This window comes from Pongo pygmaeus, chromosome 12 (assembly GCF_028885625.2).
Source record: "Pongo pygmaeus isolate AG05252 chromosome 12, NHGRI_mPonPyg2-v2.0_pri, whole genome shotgun sequence".
Taxonomy (NCBI): Eukaryota; Metazoa; Chordata; class Mammalia; order Primates; family Hominidae; genus Pongo; species Pongo pygmaeus.
In genome coordinates this window covers 73,552,946-73,571,718 of record NC_072385.2, presented here as the reverse complement: position 1 = coordinate 73,571,718, position 18,773 = coordinate 73,552,946, and positions in this window count along the sequence as shown.

Below are 18,773 nucleotides of genomic sequence, written 5' to 3'. Positions count from 1 at the left end.
CACAAGCTAAGAATGGTTTTTACAATTTTAAATGGTTGAGAATAATCACAAAAAGAATAGTGTTTTATAACGAAGAAAATGATATGAAATTCAGTGTCCACAAATTTTAGTGGAACACAGATACACCCATTTATTTACCTATGGTGGTTTTCACACCACAGCTCAGAATTGAGTAGCTGCAACAGAGAATGGATGGCCCACAAAACTTAAAATATTTACCACCTGGCTTTTTGCAGAAGGAACCTGCTGATCCTTGGTCCAGACTATAGCAAAAACTTAAGGAATGTTTGGGGCATAAGGGAAAGAAGGGAGTATGAGGAAAGAAGGATGGGAGGAGGCATGGGACGGGAAAGGAGAAAAACTGATGTAAGAATTAAAAGTAATAAAGCAAGGAAATAAAAACAGTTAAGGAATTCATTTAAGGAGTTAAAAGGGAGCAGAGGTCAGTCATTTAGGTTTTCATAAGCCATTGGATGTAAGAATGGCTATTTATGTTCCCAGATTCAAAGGATCCCTTGTGAGTATTAACACCAAATTGGTGGCTGTCCAAGAAGACATACCAGGAAATCAGTCAGGTGCCCAGCAGAAGTAGCTCTGAGCCAAGATCCCAGGACAGAGACATTGTGAAGGGTTAAATTTCCCAAGCTGTAAACAGTGGTCTGTATTTCAGCGTTGTAACCATTCTTTTCACCCTTTACTCCTTCTATGCTCAGCCCATTATACCCCATTCCCGTGGAGCAGAAGAGTCTCTGCTAGTTCTCCCGTTTACTGGACTTTCCAGGCTCATCACTTTACCTTTTGCACATTCCTATTGGGACACCTTCTCAGCAACCTCTCAATCAACTTGTGTCATGGAAAGTTTCAAGTCCTACTGCAGGTCTTCTGGATTCTTGGATAACCCATCCACACTTGGCTACTCTTTCCCCTCTGGGTTCTCTCAGGACTTCCCCTGCAGCACTTGCGATACTGGCTCAGCACTTGCCCTGCACTTAGGATGTTGCATTGAACACGATGACAGTTAAACACTGAGCCGGCTTTGAAGGAAGTTGTACAGCCAGTGCCTGCCTTTATAGGTTCAAAATCTCACCAGGGCTATCCCAACTAGAGTCATCTTTTTATCTCCTCAGCCTTTGTAATTATGTCCCCTCTTCTGTTCCTCATTTATCTTATTTTCTCTTTTGTTAATTAATTCTTCCAGAGATTTATTGTTAGTGCTTCCAAATGATCAACTTTTGGCTTTGTTGTTTTTCTCTATTGCATATTTATTTTCCAGTGTACTCATTTGTACTTTTATTCTTTCTTCGTTATTTTTTCCTTCAATTTTGTTTGACTTTATACTGTTCTGCTCTTCTAACTCCTAAAATTGAACACTGAGTTAATTAATTTTGAGCTTTTCTTATTTTCTGATATGAGTACATAAGTCTACAGCTTTCTGTCTAGGTATTATATTAACTATATCCCCATATGTTTATGGGGGTATAGTTTATGTTTTGCTACATAAACTACTATCCTGCAATTCTAAATATCTTGTGATTTCTCCTTTGATACAACTTACCTGAATGTATTTGTCTTAATTTTCAAACATATAGGTTTTTTCTAGTTAGTCTATGTTATTGTTGTATAATGTAATTGCATTGTGGTCAAAGGGTGTGGTCTGGGTAGGTATGACCCTTTGAGATTGGCTGAGACCTGCTATAGGGCTCAGTACAAAGTAGATGACCATACATGTTTCACGGGTTCTTGAAAGAATGTGTGTTCTGCTGTTGTTGGCTGTAATGTTCGACGTATGTCCATTAAATCACATTTGTCAATTCTGTTGTTTAAATCTTTGTAGCCTTATTAATATTTTCTCTCCCTGTTCTATGTGTTACTAAAAGAAGTGTGGTAAAACCCAAACACTATGGTAGGTTTATCTACTAGTCCTGCCTATTTTGTTGTATAAATTGAAAAGATTTGTTACCTCTTAGAGTTGTAATGTTTTCCCAGCGATCTGGATTTTTATCACTGTGTGATGACTCTTTTTAATAAGGCTTTCATCCAAAATTAACATAGAAATCTCAAATTTGTTTTGATTAGAATTTGCATGGGGTATCCTTTTCTATCCTTTGTCTTTCAATATTTATGTGTGCTTATGTTTTAATTTATAAAGAGAATTTAGCTTAGTTTTTTAATTCAGTCTGGAACCATTGTTTTTTAATGGAAGAGTTCAGGTTACTTGCATTTATAATGTTTACTCTTATATTTAGGTTAATTTCAACAATATTATATTCTATTTTCTTTTCTTTTCTTTTCTTTTTTTTTTTTTTTAAAGACAGTCTTCTCTGTCACCCAGGCTGGAGTGCAGTGGCGCTATCTCACCTTACTGCTGCAACCTCCACCTTCTGGGTTCAAGCAATTCTCCTGCCTCAGCCTCCCTAGTAGCTGGGACTACAGGTGCCCACCACCATGCCTTGCTAATTTTTGTATTTTTAGTAGAGACAGGGTTTCACTATGTTGGCCAGGCTGGTCTTGAACTCCTGACCTCAGGTGATCCGCCCGCCTCAGCCTCTGAAAGTGCTGGGATTACAGGCATGCGCCACCACGCTCGGCCTATATTCTATTTTCTATTCCCCTGTTACTGTCTGTTTCTCTTTTTAAATTTTCTTTAGTTCCTTTTTTTTAGATTAAGTCTTTTATTTCTCATTCTGTTTTCCTTACTGTTGGAAGGTTTATGCTATATGTTCTACATTTTCTCTGTCTGTTCTTATCCCAGCCACTTTTTTTTTTTTTTTTTTTTTTTTTACATATGGAGGTCTCACTATGTTGCCCAGGCTGGTCTCAAACTCCTGCCCTCAAGCAATCCTCCCACCTTGGCCTCCCTAGTAGCTGGGACTATAGGCTCAAACCATTGTGCACAGCACCCTAGTCACTTTAACATGGAGATGTAAATTATCGAAGTCCAAAGTTGGTTAATATTGTTACCTTCGTCCCAAGAATTACAAAAACCTAGAATATTTTAACTTGGATCCTTTATCTAATTCTTAATTGTTTTAGTTATATTCTATTTCACAAAAAGAAAAACCAATCAGACTTTTTTTTTTTTAATACAGGCAGTGTTTGCTTAGTTTTGTCCACCTATTTACAGGGTTCTTTGCTTATGATTTATTCCTGCACCCCAAACTTCCATCTAGGATCATTTTCCTTTTACCTGAGGTTTATTCTTTAGAATAACCTTTAATGAGGATGTTTGTTGTTTATTTATTTGTTTTAAAATGTTCTTATTTAGACTTTATTCCTAAATAAAGATTATCACTAAATAAAGGTTTTCTTTACATAATATCCAAATAGAGTTGTTTTCTTTCAGTACATACGCTGTATTATTCCACTATATTCTATTGCTCCCAAAATGTCTAAACACCATCTCTTGCAGGCAATGTGTCATTTTTCGTTGGCTGCTTTTAAGACTCTTTGTCTTTGATGTTTTGCATTTTTTAAAACCTAGGTGTGGATTTATTTTTATCTTACTTGATATGTATTGGGCTGCTTGGTTCTAAGGATAAGTAATTCAGAAAACTCTCAATAATTGTGTACTTTATATATTGACTATTTTCCATTCTTCATGTAATTACTGTCTGAATCTCTGATCTGATCTATGTTAAATCTTCTAACTCCATCCTCCATATCACTTAACCTCTCTTATATACTCAGGTCTTTGTCTCTCTGGTCTGCATTCTCAGTTTGTTGTTATTGCTATTGTTGTAGATATCTCTTCTAGTTCACTAAACCTCTGTTTAGTTCTGTCTACCTTGCCATTTAACCTATCCACTGAGTTATTTCAATTATTCTATCTTTCTCTTCTAAAAATTCAATTTGACCTTTTCATTTGAAGCGCTTTGATCAATCTTTATGGTTTCTTGTTTCATTCTCGTATTTTGAAGCTTTTCTTTTATGTCTAAAAATATATTGATCATAGTAATTTGAAATTATGTGTCTGATAATTTCAATAACTGAAGATTTTACAAGTCTGATTCTGCCTTCACTGTTTCCACCAGCCGTTATTCATGTTGCGTTGCTTCCTTGTGTATTTTATTATTTTTGACTGAGCCTAGTATTTTTAAACTTCATCTTTGGGAATTTTTAGGCATGGGTTACAGTTGTTTGTCTTCAGAGAAAGGAGGAAAGAAACCCAGCTTCTAAATAACCCAGAACCATTTTCAATTCAATTCCCTATTTGAACATTTTTTGCATTATATAGGTAGCATGAATTCTGACCTCAAACTCACTTGAGGGCTAGGTGTTAGTTATTTCTCATTTTCCCCCTTCACACAGCAATGAAGGCAAATTTTTGTCCTTGCTATACTCTTCTGCATTCTTTCTTATTCACCTTTATACTTCTAATGCGACCCCTTCGGGTTCTACATTTCTATGGGGGACCCCATCAGACTCCCTACTTTGTGGAGGACGTGTCTTATTCCACCTTCTCATGCCCCCTTTCATCACTGCAGTAGAATCAATGTCATTAGGACTCACCAGAGACCCCAGTGCACAAACAAACATTGATGTTAATTTACCTGTCATATTTCCTACTCTCCTTTTTATCTGGCCTCTAAATATTTCTTCGTTTCATGCCATCTTTGTGAAACACAACATTTTTTGTTGTTCCAATCAGAAGTATTGGTCAAGGTATTTAGTCTGCCGCTCCACCAAAAACTTAAAACTACTGTCCAATTGACACATAAGCTCTGGAGTGGAGCATTAATACATTCAACACAGTGAAGACTCTGAAATGGTGAAGAAGTGAAGACTAGCATCTATATACTGACACATCTGAGCTACAAATGGTTCCATTCCAGTTTAACTCTGGAAATAGGGTCGGATCTCTCTTTGTGGATTTGCGCAATTTATCCTAAGTCCAGTTTCTATTTCTCACCACACAGTTCCCTGAATCTGGCTACTTTCTCTTTTCTTTAACGTGGACTGTGAAACTGGAATTATAGCTTCATTCTGAAGGTGAGTTTCAGTATTTATCAGTTAATGGAAAACTCCTTCTCTTCCATTTATAAGTTAATGGAAAACTTCTTCTCTTGTTCTTTTGTTTCATATCTTCACTCCTTGCTGAGGATTTGTTCTCCACACAGGTATTAGTCACCTGCTGTGTGTCAGGCATGATTCTTTTCCCTTAACAGAATCACAGATCCCCACAGGAATTCCTGAGAGCCTCCAAGAAATGAGAGCCCATCTCTACGACAGCATGACAATTTCATCTGAAATTTATGCATATCTGCAACTGGTATATCCAATCCCAGTATGATTCAAAGTGTGGTACACAAATGGGCAGTTGGGACCTGAATGACAACCTCTGAAGATAGAAACCAATGATCAACAATCTGCGTTTTCGCTGGGCATAATGGCTCACACCTGTAATCCCAGAATTTTGGAAGGCCGAGGTGGGTGGATCACTTGCATCCAAGAGTTTGAGACCAGCCTGGCCAACATGGTGAAACCCCGTCCCTCCAAAAAATTAGCCGGGTGTGGTGGCACATGCCTGTAGTCCCAGCTATTTGGGAGGCTGAGATGAGAGGATTGCTTGAGCTCTGGAGGTCAAGGCTGCAGTGAGCCACGATCATACCATGGAACTCCAGCCTGGGTGACAGAGTGAGACCCTGTCTCAAAAAATAATAATAATCTGTGTTTTAACAAGCTCTCTAGGTGACAATTAAACTCATAAAATTTGAGAGCTAGTGCTCTGTCACACTATTATATGATCTTTGCTTTATCTAACAATAAAGTCTGAGTTTCATTGATCCAGATTCCTGATTTTATAAGAGACCACTAGGTTTTCAAAAGCCACCCAAAGAAGTACTAGCGTCAGCTCGCATACTTTCATGATACAGAAGAACTAACTGTGAAGAGATCGTAGATGCCACTAGGTACGGAGCATAGCATTTTAAATGTAATATATTATGTTTTCTGTTTTTTAGAAACTATTTGTAACAGCATTGCTGGCAAGTTCTCCGTGTTTCCCCATCTTGCCATTTGGGCAAATATAGCTAAGTTCCATCAGTGAATGCAAGTTCCAACCAATCTGCTCACCTTGTGGCTGCAGAGGGAAAACAGAGTAAAGAACTATATAATCAACCAGCACAGGAGTCATCCCATAGCATCTTGGAGGGAGGAGATAGGGTAAGAAATAAAGTTTATGCCTGGAATGAGCTTAAGGCCACACCCATAGAAAGAGGAGAAGTGAATTGAACTCAGAGGTTCAATTGGGCAGATAACTTCCCAGATATGGTTGGAAACAGCCCCCCACAACAATCTGTTTAATTAAGTCCAAGACCAAAATCTCACTGGAAGGGAAGTAAAATGACGTGGTAAGAAGGAAAGGTTAGCCAAGGAAGAAAAAATCTCGTTAATCCAATATTTACTTGCAAATCTTCTCCCCAAGAACTGTTAGGAGGAAAATCTACACACACTTGAGAGAAAGAATACACTCAATATGCACATGTCCTAATAATTTAATCTGCTTTTTTTTCTATTTGTCAATGTGCCACATTTTTGTAACACATAGATGTGTGCTTGACATGCTGAAAGCACAGAGTACCTTCCCCAAATCATCTCAGGAAGAATTTGTGCCAAAAGACAAAGTGGCAAAGACATTCCTGGATGGCTGCTTGTGCTGGAATTTGTTTTCACAACTAAAATAAGAACAGAGTTAATCTGGCTTTTGATCTGATATGTAACTAAAATGATTAAAACAAAATTAGGAGTCAACATTATATTACAGAATCTTAGGAAATAAAGTCACTGGGCATGTTTATGGGCAAGAAACAAAAACCTTTTCTGGACACATTTGGGGAGAAGGAGGCTCTCAGCTTGCAATGCAATTTGGAAGCTAGATGGATTCTCCTTGACATTTCCAAAAGGAAATTGAGTATGGTGTTCTGCTTCGTTGCCACACTCAAACAGCATCAACACATTTGTGGCAGAATAGGAAGCATCACCATTTTCCATCTCTGACACAGAACAGGACACAGAACACATTTCTTTTGCCTACTTTAGTCCCCAAACTTGTATCTCCTAGAAAAAATGAAAAATAAAACGTTACCCAGGTTCGGTAATGAAAAAAATCAAGTGACATAAGTAATTTCTGACTCCTATCATTTTAAAGAAAAAATAAGATAAAGAAAGAAAAGGAAAAGAAGAGTCCCCTCATGCTTCTTATGATAGACAGAATAATGGGCCCCCCAAGATGTCCACATCTTAATCCCCAGCATATGTGAACATGTTATATTGACACATGACACATGACATATGACAAAGGGGAATTCAGTTTGAGGATGAAATTACATTTGTTAATCAGCTGACTTTAAAATAGGGCCATTAATCTGGGTTAACTGGGTGGGTCCAATGTAACCACAAGGATCTTTGAAAGTGGAAAAGTAAGATGTGAATAGAGAAGCAAGAACCAGATAGATGGTAGCATGAGAAGGATGGGAGCCCAGTGTTGCCAGCTTTGAAAATGGAGGAAGGGGTCATGAGCCAGGGAAATTGGACAATCTCTAGAAGGTGGAAAAGGCAAGGAAACAAGTTCTCCATAAGAGCTTCCAAAAAGGAATGCACCCAGCTGACAACTTCATCTTAGCCCATGGGATTTTTCATGGACTTCTGGTCTACAGCATCATAAGATTAAAAAATTGTGCTGTATGAAGCTACTTCATTTGTAATAATTTGTGATAATGGCAATAAAAAACTAATATATCCCCTCTCAAACACAGACTTTCCCTACTCCCCAAAAGTGATGACACTAACTTCTAACACAATAGATTAATTTCACTTGTTTTGAACATTTGTTAAATGAAATAACACTGTATTATTTTGTGTCTGAAATTATTCTGGTTTTTTGTAACTGTATAGTATATATTTTTTTTTACTTATTCTACTATTGATGGACAAATCTGTGACTTTTTATAAATAATAATGCTGTGAGCATACTTGTACATATCTTTTGGTCTAATGTGTTCACATTTCTATCGATACACACCTGGGAGTGCAATGGATAGATAGTAGGGTAAGCACAACTGGAGTGTGTCATGCCTAAGATTTTTTTCCAAAATACTCTTATAAGCAGGGTATGAATGAGCAAATCAACTCTATAGTTGGCATGGTTAGCATTTTGTTTTGTTTGTGGTGGTTATTACAGATTTTCCATTCTGGTAGGCGTGTAGTAGTCGCTGATTGTGTTTTAAACTTGCACTTCTCCGATTACTAACGGCGGTCACTTTGTCTTATGTTCATGGGCATTTGCATTTTCCTTTTTTGTGAAGGGCCTAACTCATTTGCCCATTTTTCTATTGGGATGTCTGTGCTTTTTACATTGATATATAGGAGCTCTTAATATAGTCTGATTATCAACCTTTTGTTGGTTACACGTGTCGAAAATATCTTCTACTCCGGCTTACATTTTTACTCTCTTTACACTATGTTTGGATAAGCACAAGCTCTTAATTTAATGTAACCCAATCTATCTGTCTTTTCCTAAATAGTGTTTTTTGTATCTTGTTCCAGAAATATTTCCCCACCCAAAGTCATGAAGATATTCTATATGAACTCCTAGATGTTACTGTTTTGACTTTCATATTTAGACCCACAATCCACATAAACTTGATTTTCAAGTACGTGTGAGGTAGAAGCCCAATTTCATTATAAGGATACACAATTGACACTGGACAGTCATTGAGAAAAGGCCTCACTTCCCACACTGTACCAAAGTGCTACTTTTAACAGAAATCAAATATCCATATAGGCATAGTTCTATTTCTTGACTCTTTTAGTCTACTATACTACTTTAGTAACTATACCATACTACTTTAGTAACTGTAGCTTTACAATATGGCTTGTCTTTCTACCTGCTTCTACTTCAAGATTATCTTAGATATTCTTGGCCCCTTGTGTTTTGATATAAATATTGGAATCAACTTTCCCATACCCATAAGATAATGTGCTCAAATCTTTGTTAAGATTGTATTGACTCTATAGATAAATTTGTAAAGAACTAACATAAACTTTTATTTATTGAGATCATCTTTAATTTTTGTTAATATTTTGCAATGTTATGTGTAGTGGACAAGTAAACATTTTCTTAGCTTTATTAAAAAGAGCTTAATATTTTGATGATATTTTAATGTTATATTTTTAATTTTCTAACTTTTTTCAGGCACTTAAAAATATCTGTTAGTGCATTAGTGTTGTATTGAAGAGTCTTGCTAAATTCATTTTTTAATTCTAATAAATTATATATAAATATTTTAGGATTTTCTATGAACATAATTATGTTGCCTATAAATAATAAATAATGAGAACATTATTTCTCCTTATGAACTTTGCACCTTCTATTTCTGTATATTGCTTTTTGTGCTGGAAGGACTTCAGCACAATGTAGAATAGGAGTGATGAAAGCCAGCTTCCTTGTCTCATTCCCAATTTCGGAGGGAAAACATTGATCATTACACTTTTAAAATGATAAATACTTTGTATTTTTCATAGATATTCTATATCATATTAAGAAAGTACATTCTGTTGATTTTATGCTAACAGTTTAATATGAATTGGTGTTGAATTTTCTGTACCTATGAAGAAAATCATATGATTTATCTGGTATTCTGTTAATGTGGTAAATTACACTGAGAAGTCAAGAATTAATATTTTCATTTCAAGGGTAAATATTACATAAAACGCTACACACAGAGTGATATAATATCATTAAAGCAACTGCTAAAATAATATAGCAAAATGAATAGTTATAGTAATAAGTCAACAAAGGAGATAAAATTGAATCAGAAAAAGACTCATGTAATACAATAAAAGACAGAAAAAGGAAACAAACAATAGATAAGAAAAATAGAAAACAGATTTTCTTGGTCAGGCCAACTATATCATAATCATATTAAATGTAAATAGTTTAATACACCCAATTAAAAGGCAGAGATTGTCAGATACAATAAGAAAGAAGACTCAACTATGAGCTAACAATAAGAAACTCACTTCAAATATAAAGATATAAATAGGTTAAAAGAGAAAAGATAGAAAGAATATATTCTGTGTTAACACTAATCAAAAGAAAGAAAGAATATCAACATTAATATCAGACAATATAGATTTCAGAGCAAATAATGTTACCACAGATTCAAGAGGGTCATTTCAAAATGATAAGGAGGTAAATTCAATATGAGAACATAATAATCTTAAATATCTGCACATTTAATAACAGAACTTCAAAATACCAAAAGCAAAATCTTATAGAGGAAAGGAGAAATAGACAAAACATTATTTTTAAAAACATAAACCCTTTTTGTCAATAATTGAAAGAAAAACTAGACAGAAAATCCATTAGTATAAAGTAGAACAGAACAATGCAATCAACCAATTTGATCTAATTAACATTTATACAACAGCTTCCTAACAACAGCAGAACACGTTCTTTTCAAAACCACATGGAATATCACTCAACAAACTAGGAAGAGAGTGGAACAATTTTAACATAAAAAGGCCATATATGAAAAACTTACAAGTAATGTTATACTTCATGGTAAAAGATTGAAAGCTTTTTCTCTAAAATCAGAATCGAGAAAACAAAATCTTGCTTTCACCACTGCTATATAACATAGTAGTGGAAATCTTCGACAGAGCAATTAGGCAATAATAATAATAATAGGCATCCAAAATGGAAAGGAGAAAGGAAAATTACTTCTGTTTCTCAGACAACTGATCTTATACACAGAAAACTCTAAAGATTCCACACACAAAAGTTGTTAGAAATAAAAAAACAAATTTTACATGTTGCAGGACATAAATCATCACTCAAAATTTAGTTTCCTTTCTATATACTTACAATGTACAATCTAAAAGGAATTTTTTAAATTCCATTTACAACAGCATCAAAAAGAACAAAATACTTAAGAATAAATTTAACCAAAGAAACAAAGAGACTTTTGCACTACGAGCTAGAAAATGTTGCTGAAAAATGAAAGACCCAAATAAATGGAGACATCCTGTGTTCATGAATTGGAAGACTTACTATTTTTAAGAAGTCAGGCCAGGCACGGTGGCTCACGCCTGTAATCCCGCACTTTGGGAGGCCGAGGCAGGCAGATTACGAGGTCAGGAGATCAAGACCATCCTGGCTAACACGGTGAAACCCCATCGCTACCAAAAATACAAAAAATTAGCCAGTCGTGGTGGTGGGCGCCTGTAGTCCCAGCTACTCGGGAGGCTGAGGCAGGAGAATGGCGTGAATCTGGGAGATGGAGTTTGCAGTGAGCTGAGATCGTGCCACTGCACTCCAGCCTGGGCGACAGAGCGAGACTCCGTCTCAAAAAAAAAAAAAAAAAAAAAAAAAAGAAGTCAACACTACCCAAAGTAATCTGCAAATTTAATGCAATCCCTAGCAAAATCCCAGTGGCATTTCTTGAAGAAATGTAAAAATCCACCCTAAAATTTACATGATATCTCAATGACCTTAACTATCCTAAATAATCTTGTAAAAGAAGGACAAAGTTGAGGTATCCCGATTTCTAGTTACAAAACCTAAGCTGCAATAATCAGAATAGCGTGGTATTGCCATAAAACAAACATATAGACCAACGGAACAGAACAGAGAACCCAGAAATAACCCTTGCAGATACGGCCAAATGATTTTGACAAGGATGCAGAAACCATTCAATAGGAAAAAGACAGTCTTTTCAACAAATGATGCTGGGAAAGCTGGATACCCACATGCAAAATAATGAAGTTGGGCTCTTACTGTACACCATCTACAAAATTTAACTCAAAATGGTTCAAATTTAAACATAAGACCTAAAACTATAAAATGCTTAGAAGAAAAATATAAGGAAAAAGCTTCATGACATTGGGTTTAACAGGGATTTCCTGGATATGACACCAAAACCCACAGGCAACACAAGTGAAAATAGAACAACTGGACTATATCAAAATTATAAACTTCTGTGCATTAAAGGACACAATCAACAAAGTAAAAAGGCAACCTGCGAAATGGGAGAAAATATGTGCAAACCATATATCTAATAAGGAGATCCTGTGTCAAATACATAAAGAATTCCTTCAATGCAACAATAAATATAACCCAATTTAAAAATGGACAAAGGACTTGAATAGACATTTTTTCAAATGTGATAAACAAATAGCCAGAAAGCATATGAAAAGATGCTCAACGTGTCTAATCATTAGGAAAAAATCAAATCAAATCAAAACCATGACGAGATATCACCTCATATTCATTAGGATGGCTACTATTTTTTAAAAAGGCAGAAAATAACAAGTGTTGGCAAGGACATGAAGAAATTAAAATCTTTGCTGGTAAAAATGTGAAACACACAGCTCCTATGGAAAGCAATATGGTAGTTCATCAAAAATTAAAAATAGAATTACCATATAGTTCAGAAATTCCACTTCTATCTACATATAAAAAAAAATTGAAAGAAGGGTTTCAAAGAAATATTTGTACATCCATGTTCATTTCACCACTATGCAAAATAGCCAGGAGGTAGAACCAACCTATGTACCCATTAAAAGAGGAATTCATAAACAAAATGTGTTATCTATCTATCTACACACATGTGCACATGATGTGATATATATGGAATATTACTTAATACATTCAATTATAATATATATGGAATATTATTCAGCTTTTAAAAAGGAAGGAAATTCTCACTCATGCTAAAACATGGTTGAACCTTGAGGACATTATGCAAAGGGAAATAAGCCAGAACAAAAAGACAAATATTGCATGATTCTATTTATATGAGGTATCTATAGTCACATTTGTGAAAAACAGAAAGTAGAACAGTTGTTACCAGAAGCTGGGGTAGATGGAGATGGAGAGCTGTTTGATGGGCATAAAGTTTGTTTTACAAGATGAAAAATTCTGGAGATATGTTTCACAACCATGCGAATTTTCTTAACATACTGAACTATACACTTAGAAATGATTTAGATGGTAAATGTTATGTTTTTTACCACAATAATAAAAAAAGAAGCACAGGGAACATTTACCAAAATAGACCATATTCTGGGCTATAAAACAAGTCTTAGTAATATAAAATGACTCAAATAATTTGTGGGATCATGAGAACCCGAAAATTTCTTTGGGGAAAGTTTTAAATGACGGATTAAATGTCCTTAATTGATATTTTTCTTATAATTTTAATAAATTATTTCCTTAGAATTTGTTCATTGAAATTTCAAAATTTGGGGCATAACATTTTCTCTAATATCCTCTTGATAATTCTTCATATCTTTATTATACCTTCTTGTTCATTCCTGATATGTACCTGCCTGTCTTTTTCTTAATCATCCTGACTTGTAGTTTGTCAATTGTCAGACTTTCAGAGAACTAACTTTTGGCTTTATTGAATTTTGTTTATTGTATATTTGCATTCTATTTAGTTAATTTTTCCTCTTGTTTTTATTATTTCTTTTATCCTCCATTTTGAGGTTAATTCGCTGATATTTTTTAATGTCCTGATATGAATAATTACATGGTCATTTTCAGCCTTTTTTCTTTTCCTACTTGTTTTTATTATGATGTATTTCTTTCTAATTATATCTTTACCTGCATTTCTAAAGTTTTGGGATGTTATATTTTTCTTATTTTGTTCAAAATATTTTTAATTTTTATTGTGATTATTTTTAACATAATAATTATAAGAAGTCTATTACTTAATTCCAAGCACTTGGAGATTTTCAAGCTCTCTGTTTGCCTTGACTTCTAGCTTAATTTCACTCTGGTTAGAAAATAAATTCTGTATAATTTCAAGTTTTTGAGAATTTGTCTTTACTTGCTTTATGGGCCATTTTAACTATACATGTAAAAGTGGTTAAAATAGTTAACTTAACTTTATATTATGTATATCATACCACAGTAAAAAAAAAAAAAAAAATACACTGTTGGATACTGTGTTCTCTTTGTCTTTTAAGATAATTTAGTTAATAATATTGTTTAGAGGTTCTATATATACTAACTTTTTTCTGTGTGTTCTATCGGTTCCTGAGAGATATATGTTAAATTCTCTTACTCTGATTATGAACTTCTCTATTTCTCCTTTGGATGGTTTTATATCTACTTGAAGCTCTTAGTAGATAGCTATAAATTTAGACTTGTTACATCTTCCCAGTGAATTGACCTTTTTGTCATTATATGTCCATTTTCTTCTCTAGTAACGACACTTTTTGTCTTAAAACTTCTTTCATATTAGTATAGCTATATCAGCTTGCTTTCAGTCAGTATTTTTCTATCCTTTTCTTTTCAGCCTTTCTATATCCATACATTGATTTTGTATTTCTACAGGCAGCATATAGTTGGGTTTGGTTTTCTATTCAGTCTAATGGCTTAAATTTTTAATTTGTGCATTTAATCTATATACATTTAGTGCAATTACTGATATATTTGAATAGCTCTATTATCTTCCTACTTACTCCTCTTACTCCTTCCTACAACTGTTCTGGTTTTCTATACTTTTTTTTTTTCTTTGAGACGGAGTCTCGCTCTGTCGCCCAGGCTGGAGTGCAGTGGCGCGATCTCGGTTCACTGCAAGCTCCGCCTCCCGGGTTCACGCCATTCTCCTGCCTCAGCATCCCGAGCAGCTGGGACTACAGGCGCCCGCCACAACGCCCGGCTAATTTTTGTATTTTTAGTAGAGATGGGGTTTCACTGTGTTAGCCAGGATGGTCTCGATCTCCTGACCTCGTGATCTGCCCGCCTTGGCCTCCCAAAGTGCTGGGATTACAGGCGTGAGCCACCGTGCCCGGCCAGTTTTCTATACTTCTTATATCATTTTCTAGCCTTCTTTTGGATTGATTAAATGTAGTTATTTATTATATTCTCTTTCTATTATGTTATTATGCATCCTTTTAATGTAAGTATGTGTATTTTATTTAGGGCTACCTAGAGTTAAAGGTATACTTATAAAGTCTGTCTAATGAAAATTAATACTTTCATTCTTACTGTACAATTCAAGAACCTCAAGACACTTTAATTCCATTAACTCTCTCAATTTATATGCTATTGTTATAGTGCATTTTAATTCTATATATGTATTCTTCCCATATGACATTATTATTTTATATAGTTAAAACTTATTTATATTTTTCTACATATTTATTTTTCTCATTTCTCCTGTGTTCTCAACCTTCAATCTAAAATGGTTATAGAATGCCCTTCATAGTTTCCTTTAGCATAGGTCTGCCAGTGACAAATCCTCTCAGTTTTTTCTTATCTGGAAATGTTATTGTTTTGCCTTGATTTGGGGGATCTTTTCAACGAGTATAAAATTCTAAGTTGCCATTTTTTTCAGTGGTTTGAATATACCATTCATTAACTCCCAGCCTCCACTGTTGTTGTTAAAAAGTTAGCTGTTAGTCTTGTTGCTGTTTCCACTCTGGCTACTCTTAAGATTTTCTGATTGTCTTTGGCTTTCAGCAGTTTAATATTATATCCAACTGTTTTTTGTTTATTCTACTCTAGGTTCAGAGTGTTTCTTTAATATATGGCTTGATATATTTCTTCAGTTTAGGGAAACTCTTGGCCATTATCTATTAGAACACTGCTTTTACCTAATTCTCACTTCCCTATCCCGCTAGGCTTCAAATTATACATATCTTGGAATTTTTTCTCTATTCTTTTTTTCTATTGATTTTTTTCTTCTTTTAAACTCAAGGTTCATTTTAAATATTTTATTATGAACTATGTTGCTGTTCACTTAGTCTCTCTTCAGCTGTCTGTTCATTGTTAATCCACCCACTGAGTCCTTAATTTCCCTTTTATTTTTCAGTTCTAAAATATTTATTAGAATGTTTGGTTTATCCTCCAAAATTCTCAATCTTTGATTCCCCTAAACATATTAAAATCTCATGATTATTTAAAAATTTGTGTCTAAAAACTCCATTTTCTGGATTCCCTCTGATCTAGTTATATTTTATGTTGTTTCTCTTAATTTTTTAACATTATCTTATATTTTTATATGACTTTTTTGTTTGATACAGAACATTGCAAACAGAAAACTGATATAACCATTTCAGAATTAGGAGTATAAAATTATCCTCCAGAAAGAAGTTACATTTGCTTTTGAAAAATGGCCAGCACCACTAGCATCCCAGGTCACTCTCTTCCAATAGGAGGTTAAGATAATTTGAAACTGGGGCTTCCATTTCTGCAAGTCAGTATAAAATCAGTTTACTTTTACTCCAACTGAAAGCTTGTTATGTTACCGGAGTTCTTACTCCTTTGTAGTAGCTCAACTCTAAATTCCCCCTTAGCCATATGAGACTCAAGAGTCACGCCCAGACTCTCCTCTAAGCAACCTCTTCCAGGGTGCCTGTAGATGCCCCTGGGGAGTGCTGCTCCAAATGCTAGGCTGACCTGTCTAGATATCATTCTTCTCCAGATCTTGGTTCTGTTAGTGTGAATGGTCTTGTTAGCTCTACTATGTCTTTCAATAAATGTTTGTCACACTTTTTATTCTAACTTTTCTAGTTGTTCTGAGTGGGATGGTTGTCCTAATTATTTAGTCCTTCACTGAAGAAAACAAAACTTGCAAAAAAAAATTTTTAATTTATCAATAACAATCAATTTATTAATTAAATTTTCCTCATCTCACTCAAGCAATTTGACAGTGTCATCCTGAAGTATTTCTATCCCTCAGTCATCCATTCTTCTACTACAACACCAAAGGCAGAATCCAGGTCTAGGAGAAAAGATTTAAAGATTTTAAAATTGATAGCATTTACATTTGTCAGTAACCTCATATATTTGTTTAATTTCATGTCATGTAACAATTTTATGGCATGCCATGCTTTAGGCATGAAGACACTTAAGCTCTAAGGATGGAATCAATTTTCAAGGCTACAAAACTATGGCAGAACCAAAGTCTCTCTAACTTCATGCTTGGACCCTATTTCATTAGACAACAGCTCGAAGTTTCTGAAGGGATGCTGACTACCTAGGTTGAAGCATGGTGAGGAGGTAGAAATAAAAAGCATCATCCTCTCAAAGTCAGGAGCATAAAGCCTGTGAAAGCAGCTATCTAGAAGAACAAAAGAGAACTTTTTCAATGAAATAATTTTTTTAAAAAAAAGCAGAAAACATCATCCAGCCTCTCTCTTTCTGCCCCTGGTTAAACAGTTTCGAGGGCTACCTGATGGGTCTTTTACCAATACAACCAATTGCATATCTAAGAATCTTTCTTTTCTTAGGGAGCCAGATCCTATCACAGTACAAGATGACTCATGCTTAGAAGTAAATCATAGAGAACCTTGATCTTATGAGATTAAGATCCTTTGAATGATCCAGGCTCTTTGCTTAAATAAGACTCTATTTCCAAATCTCTTTATAATTCAGTTCTTTGGCTACTTACAACATGCCAGACACTGTGATGGGAATATAACACAAACCAAAATGACAAAATCCCTTGTTCTATGGAGTTTACAGTTTAGAGAAGGGGACAGGCTTTAGTCTCAAACTACCACATAATTGGTGTGTAGGTGAATATTTAAAAATCAGCTCCCCATGGGGAGGAAGGAGGCTCTGATTTGTAGTGTTTGCCCATTTCTTTATGTAACTACTCCCAGCATGACTGATTTTAGGCTCTCAAGGTGATATCACTAAATATGGAGTTGGGAAGAGACCCACACAATTGGCTCTCAAAAGACAATATGAGCCAATCCCAGCTCATATATGCACCACTGAATATAATAAATGGAAAATGTAATATGTGCTCTAAAACAAAGGAGCCCCATTCTACAAGATACATAACAGAGAAACCAGATTCATTCTACATGGTTACAACAGGCATCTTTGAAGAAGTGATGCTTGTTCTGATATCTGAAATATAAGTAGATGTTAACCAGGCAAGGAACAGACATGAAGGTGAAGAGCCAGGCAATGGAGCATGGCCCGTGGACTTTTGCCATGAATGGGCTGGAAAGGGAAAGCATCAGGTGGGCAGCTGAGAGGCTCATCTCCATTCTAATCTATTTTCTGCATTGTTAGTTCCTCATTTTCCTACAACTGGCAAAAGCTGGAGGATGCTTAAACCCACTGGGGGAAATGCACTTGAAAGGACTTGCAAAAAAGGTTCCACAAGTTATAGGAACACAATCCTGAGGCTAGCAGGCTCCGTTGCCAACATATGCATCAAGTAGGCTGATGGCACCAAACAAGAATGTGGATTTCAAGGAGCCTGGCAGCTTTGCTCAGCTATTCTCAGCCACTGATAGAGCTTTCTCCCAAAAGTTTGAAATATATTTCCATATTAAACTTTTAAAAGATGAGGGAAAAATGGTACAAATTGAGAGAGGGAGGGAGAAGAGAAGAGAAAATGATTGCACATTGAAATAAATGTGCTACTTAAGAAAATTATAAGTGCCTAAAAACAGGAGTTTATAATGAAAGTGCCTTCTCAAGCATAACTAGAGCATCACTATTCTGATGCTAAAATACAATAAACTGTCCTATTAAATCTAAGGAGTTAGATTTAATAAGATGGGTAGTATATTAAATAAATGCCAACTGATTATTAAAGATCTTTTTATTGAGGATTTACAACTATGTCATCAAATAACTGAGCAGTATTCAGGTATAATAAGACTCATATGGGAAACTTAATTTAAAGTAGTGCAAAGAACCAAAAACACTATTACAAACAGACCATGAAAACCTGAAAAATAGATAAGTTAAGAGGCAAAAAACATCCCATCAAATTATTGTCAATAGTGGGGAC